Below are 7,353 nucleotides of genomic sequence, written 5' to 3'. Positions count from 1 at the left end.
GCAGAGTCCGTTAGCTGCTTCAGCGTCTTGCTTCTAGGAAGGTAGCAGACCTTGACTTTGGGTTTCCAGCTCTTGGTCCAGAGCTGCATGTGAATCCAGAGGTAATCTTCAGGTTTGGCTCAGAGGGCAGGCTCGGCAGGTTAAGCTCTTCCTGAGCTTCGCAAGGGAAGATCAGGTTTTCCTGGAAAGACAGAGACAAGATTAGGATCCAGTCGGGATTCAGAGCAAACTAAGTTCTCAGAGGTTCTAGGTTTAGGTTCTAACCAACTGGCTCAACACTGCGGCGTTGAGGCAAGGTCTGAAGACAGCTTAAGTAGTGGGTCCTCCTGATGATGGTAACGAGCAGCAGCTGTGCAGAGGGCTCTGCTCAGGAGGATCCACGGCGGACTCTGCTGGAGAAGAGAGGTACTTCTCCAGCCTCCAACAGCCACTTGACCTAATTTCCAAGTTTGAAGACGTTTTGCCTTCCATCCAGGAGGCTTTCTCAATTCAGAATGTCAGGAATAGCGTTGAGTTCGAGGTTTTATACAGTAGCTGAACAAAGCCTGGTTTTCTTTTTTGAAAACTTGCAAATTGGAACAGACGAACAGGTCCTGTAACAGTGTCTGAAAGGTCGGTCGTTAAAGGGGATTGTTGGCCTGGCTGAATAGGAGAGGTCTTCAGCTCTCCTGTGCAGGGGCTGCGGCTGTAATTCATTTTTCCATAGTGATGGGTCCCAAAGAAGGGCTAATCTGACTGGTTATGATTTTTACAGATATCAAAAACACACTCTGCACACAGCATATCATTAAAGCTAACTGTTACAGCCAGCATCAATTATACTTGGTCATTGAATTTAGTCTGTGATTACATGCCAAAAGTCACGCAATGGGAGCTAACAAAAGTTTAGGGTCAAACCCTTTCACCCAGTTTGTTTTGTTACAGAAGCTGTCATAACAGCACCCCGATGGCAGGCGGTAATAGCATGGGACTGCTTCATTAAAGATACCTCTCCAAGACACATTTTCTACTCTGATTTAAATCACCTCAAGATAAGAACCAATGCTCATCACCTACCCTGAAGCTCTGAGTTCAGTCTGCAGTCGGTTCGTGTCTATTATCATATTTATGTCTCACTCACTATGTCATATAACTGCTAATGATTTTAAACGGAGAACATTTCGATTTTGATGATAAATCCATTTTATGTTATAATGCGCAGACTGCAATCTAGAGGTTTCTTCGTGCTTTTAGTGCCAAACACAACCCTGTTAATCATTGCTTGCCTTAAGGGTTGAGGTCAGAAACTTGCAGCTCTGCCTCTGCTAGCATTCACATAAGACATGCATTTTGTTTTGTTTTTTTCCGTGTGCAGCACAGTGGAACATAGCGGGATTTAGAGGGGCAGCAAATGCTCACAAAGCAGACTTTGCGCATATGCAGACTGATGGAGGAGTGGAAAGGAAATTTGGGGCCTTGCAGAATGTCTGACTTTGTCGATCTGATTTGTGTGACGCTGCGCTATAGGGAGCTGGCAGAGGACTGAGCTGTGCACCTCCCCTACTGGAGGTCACGACACATGTTTCTGGCACACAAACCCAGTCAGTAGCTCCAAAGCTTCATTTGCCCTTCACAATTGTCCTTCTTAAGAGCCCCCAAACAATTGAAATGAGGGCTAGGTGACAAGTGCTGCAGCTGTTCTGTTCATGTCTTCTATTATGCTGTTGTAATTAGTGTTAATTTTGTTAACAAAAACTAAACGAAAATATTTTCGTCAACGCACATTTTTCACCGAACGAAAACTAGACGAGACAAGACGAAAATCCCCACTAATAAACAATAACTGGGAGTAAATCAGAAATAACTTTCGTGGACTAGTAAATACAAGACGAAAATGCAGTTCGGTAAATAAAGACCGGGCTAAAATCTATGGACATTTTAGTCCACGAACAAAGATGAGACGAAAATTACATATTATTATTTAATGGTTTATCTGCATATTACTATTACAAGGACATTTGATTTGAATTGGCATCAGTATTAATACAACCAAAACGCATGCACACATAAAAATGTCTGCAATTTATTCCTGCATAAAATGATAGTTAGGTTGTTTGTATGAGTTTGAAAAGGATTGTCAAATGTAGTTTTTACAGAGACTTAGTTTTTGTTAAGAAAAAAAAACGACCTATATGCTATTTATACACTTGGAATTCCTGTTATGCTGTTTATCTATCCTGACATTGTATTAATTTCTGTTCCAGAATGAAGATACACCACCACCAACAACCATCCAGAAACAATGACAGGCCAGCTATACAAGCTTCCTTAATTTCTCACACCAAATACAAAGCTGACTCTCAGGACTAGTAAGCTATGCTTTGTTTCACCTTAAATACTGTACCTTTATATACCATGTGAACTAGCTGGCAGGAAAGCACTTTTGTTGTATCAGTTTGAGTTTTTTTTTTTTTCACAGAATTGGCCTCAAATCTATTTATTTTATTATTCTATGTGAACTAGCTTTAAACAGCCAGCTCTTGTGTTAAGTTCATAAGACACTTTATTTTATTTATTTGTTTCCTTTGTCAGGTGTATTTTTTGTTTTAATGCAAGCATTTGTGTTTGTGTCTTTGAACCTAAACAACGTTCAAAATAAATATGCAAATATTGTCAGAACATCTTCCATGTCTGCATCTGTTCCTTAAAATTGTTTTTTTCATCAAAAAGATGAGAAAATGTTGAAATGTGAAATAATTTTAGGAAATGTTAAATATTATCTGCTGACAAAAAAGTAAAAGGTTAAAATTATGTCCTGACTAAAACTAGACTAAAATGTTGACAGTTTTTGTTGACTAAAACTAAACGAATAATATTATATTTTCTTGGACTAAAATAAAGACTAAAATGCTCTGACTTATAGTCGACTAAAACTAGACTAAATAAAAATGGGATGATGTCGACTCAATGTGATAAAAGCTAACAAGCGACGCTGAAACTGGACTAAAACTGAAACTAAATTTAAAAATGGCTGCTAAAATTAACACTAGTTGTAATACACATGTAAAGTGCTTTGAATTGTCCTGTTGCTGCAATGCTCTGCACATTAAAACCTGCCTCGCCTTGCCTTGATAGCCATGTATAGAAACCAAAGTATACAGGATCCAAAATCATGGTCAATGTCCTGGTTTAGTACTGGAGTTCTGTCTATATTGCTCAGCTGCTGCTAGCTTCCTTACAGCACTAGTGCAAGAGTCACAGCCACACAGTGGGCTTCCTCTAGCCTCTGTTGGGTACTATCTGTCAGTGAAGGTGGATGAGAGCATGCATATTTAACACATCCAGCAGCCAAGCGCTCCTGACCTCCTGCTACTGCTTTGCACTGATGGAGGGGAGAAGATCAAATACTCAGCACTGCTTCTTTGGATTTCCAGAAGGTTTTCAGGAAAAATAAAATACATAAAGTTTATTTGAAGGAGACTGTGATGCCAGAAAAAAAGGGTTCAACTAATAAAACCTTTCCACATTTTGCCAATTTAAGACAAGAACCTGGAACTCTTCTGACCAGGATTTTGTGTGATAGAACAAAGCTAAGCTCTAACAGAGTGAAAGGAAAGAATGCAAACTCTTCAGAAAACCTTTATAATTAGCATTGTGAGAAATGATTCATTCAGTTATACTCAGCATCACCAATTTGATTTATGTTTAGCAGCAGCATCCACCTGATTACTGTGACATGTAGAATCAACAAAACACATATTCAGAACCTGCATTACAATATAAAGGGAGCCTGAAACCAACATAAACATGTAGCATTACAAATAATAGATTAGAAACAGTGAGATCTGTCAACCTGGGGGGAATTTATAACACTATGTCTAAGGGGATTAAAAATCTGAAAAGTGTCCCATGCATTTCTATTCAGCCCCCTTTACTTTGATACCCCTGGATAAAGGCCAGTACCTCCAACTTATTTCAGAGGTTACCAAAATTATGAACTGATTTCAAGCCGATAATTTTTTTTTATTCATATAATTCAATCAAGATATTTATTAGCTATAAAAAGAAAAATAAGAAGGGCACCCCTCCAAATTGAATACATTAATCTAAATTAAGTATAATGTAAAATAAATAATTCATTGTTTACCTGTAATTAAAGAGTTAACTCTTATTTTTCCCTTAATAATTTTTAATTGACAAACCTTTATTAGTATTATGGGATTTAAACCCTTCTGTTATTGAAAGCTCACTATTTTGTATTTTTCCTGTTTATTGGTGATGAGCCCCAAACCTTTGAATATGAAAGGCCTCTTTTTAATCTTTAGCTGACACCATAGGTTTTCTATTGGGTTCAAGTGTCTGGGCCACTATGTAACATTATTCTACCTTCCAGTCAGAGGTTGGTTAGTACGAAAAAAAAACTGTTATGATAAACCCAAATCTAGCAGGGGTCTCAATCCTTTTTGGGCTTACACAAATTGGATGTTGAGTTTTGTGAACAAAAAGCACATTGAATACCAATGAACACAGCAGACAAGTCAGGAGTAAAGATATGGAGGAGTTTAAAACAGGCTTAGGTGATAAATGGGAAGCTGTCAGCATCTCCCTGAGCACTGTTTAATAAAGTATCTGAAAAAGGAAAACTGTAACTCTACCAACACATGTTCTTCCACCTAACCTGACAAAGAAAGCATTAGTTAGAGAAGCAGCAAAGGGACCTGAATGAGCTTCATTGATTCACAGCTTGAAGGATAGCTGTTTGATGCGAGCTTCACAAATCATGTCATTTTTTAAAAAGATTTTAAAATCTTACAGTGTACCACAAGCCTAGAAGTGGCACAACAAACTTCTATATTAAGGTGGTCTGAAATTTTTGGGCTTGAAGCAAATTGCAGTATAAGAAGTATTTTTTATACTGAACCATAGAGGTGGCAGCATCATGCTGTGGGGTTGTTTTAACCCAGCAGGTACAGGGAAGCAGGTCAGTAAAAGTAATGGATGGAGGGAAATACTAGTAGTAAACACAGAAGAGGCTAAGATGTAAAACAAATTAAACACACCGCCAGGCTCTGACTGCTTAAATCATACCGGCCCCAACACTGCCGAATGGTCTACCTGTGACGGTAAATAACTCAAGGAGCTCAAGAAGTAATGCAATGTTAACTATCTAAATGATGCATGCGGTATATATAGCCCTTCCTTGTCATGCACATCCTTGTGATGGTTGGCATATGGTGTAATTTTCTATTTCTTCAAACTGTAAAATCCTTTTAACAAACTAAATTTTAACAAAACAAAAATGCTTTCTTTAAACCAAACTATGATGTTCCTCTTATATTTGGTAAATTTGTGTTTGAACATTTTGCAAAAATATTGAGGTGCATGATGGGGTTTTGCGTTGGGATCTCCTATGCTTAATTTAAATATTTATCATAAACTCCAAAAAAGATTAATCGATGCATCTTTGTGGCTCCTCAGTGGAGCAGTAAGAAGGTTCTGGGTTGGATTCTTGGCTCTGGGTCTTTCTGCATGGAGTTTGCATGTTCTCACTGTGCATGCGTGGGTTCTCTCCGGGTACTCCGGCTTCCTCCCGCAGTCCGAAAACACTGGCTTCTCTAAATTCTCCTTAGGTGTGAGTGTGTGTGTGAATGGTTGTTTGTCCTGTTTGTCTCTGGGTTGCCCTGTGATGGACTGGCGACCTGTCCAGGGTGGACCCTGCCTCTCACCCATTGACAGCTGAAGATGGACACCAGCTCCCCTCAATTTTCCATCAGGCGAGATGGAAAATGGATGGATGGATGGATGGATAGATAAGCCTGTAGGAGCACTCCCACAAAATTTTACACATGATCAAGTTGCATGTATACTTTGACTGTAATAGATGCTCAGAGAAGCAATAAAAGTGGGGCAACCTTACACCAAAGAACCAAAATTATTCTTTCCGCTTTAAGAGAAGCAGAAAACTTCTGACTCATGTGGTCTCATCAGATCAAGATATCCAACATACACCCCCGTGGCATTTTAAGGACTTAGCTTTCTTCTTTTATTCAAAAGCTGACCTCATCTTAATGTATTTTTCATGATAAAGTCAGGAACACAATGTCAGGGCTGTTTCATTTAATGTTGCACACTAAATGGATGTAGACTTTCATAATTCATGGCACACATGTTATGCTTTAAGTTCCTATATTTGGGAATGTTTATTAGTCCCACGTTGCCTGCAGCTAGAGCTTCGTTTGAACTGTGCCCATGTTCTGCAGAACAAACAAAAGCATTGCAGATCTTATGATTGAGTGGCTGATAATGAATGGAGATGTTGTAAAGTTACTATTTCCTGTCATCCAGGCCAATGGTTTTCCTCCCAGGAGTGCTTCACTGTTATTTTTAGGCTGGGAAAAGCTCATCTGCTGTTCCCTAGGTGAAAGGCCTGGCCCATGTGATCCTTTGCAGCACTCTTTTTACATCTTTTGTCTCTTTTTGTCTCTGCTGGCTATTTGACAGACTGGTTGTCTTTCTGTATCATCATCTCCTCTCCCTGAATATTGCACTGAACTTTATTTTTTGGAGATTAAGTAATTTTTCAATCCTTTCTTTAGAGAAAAGGATTATCTTCGGACATTTGACAATTTATATCTTCTACAAGCGTTCTACTGTGTAGTTTATTTTTCACAAACCGTACACTGTACTCATTCCTAATCTTTTTTTGTGATGTAAGGGATGTGTGGGTGAACTGAACATACAAGAAGTAAGTGTCAGACATCAATGACGTCCTGGAGCACCTGTGTAACCTGAAATGCTGGAATCCTCACACGGAGGTTTCAGATGTTTAATAACTGCTGAGTGACTGAGTCAGGTCGTGACTGGAACAAAGCCAGTTAAGATGTAATCTCCACAGCAATATGTAACGGCAAACACCTGAATGCCTTTAGAGAGAGCATTTATTAAAACATCAACACAGGAAGTTCATTATTGTGATACAAAATGAAAACAGACAGCTAAATTAAACATCTGATGCAAGAGAATGAAAAAAACATAACATCAGCCTTTAATTTGGCCAATCTCTTTCAGCTCCTAGGGGTTGCAGCCGCGCATGCGCCATGGGGAACCCTGTTGCTTTCAAGTGCTCCTTATAAACCTCCGACTTACAAACTTCAAACCGATTCTAAAATGATGAAAGTTTCCGCTGAAAAATATGAGTAAATACCTCTGAGGTTGTTGATCTTAATGGATTCTATGAATTTTGCTATTTTATATGCACATTTGAATGGGATGGATTCTAATTTTTACTGAGTTTAAATGATTATTTTTCATAACTCGCCTGAAAAAACTCCTTTTCATAGGCTTCTAACCTAGAGAGAATTTTTGTGTGTGTTT

Source organism: Cyprinodon variegatus, unplaced genomic scaffold (genome assembly GCF_000732505.1).
Source record: "Cyprinodon variegatus isolate N-32 unplaced genomic scaffold, C_variegatus-1.0 Scaffold335, whole genome shotgun sequence".
Lineage (NCBI taxonomy): Eukaryota > Metazoa > Chordata > Actinopteri > Cyprinodontiformes > Cyprinodontidae > Cyprinodon > Cyprinodon variegatus.
Note: the sequence above shows the minus strand (reverse complement) of the source record.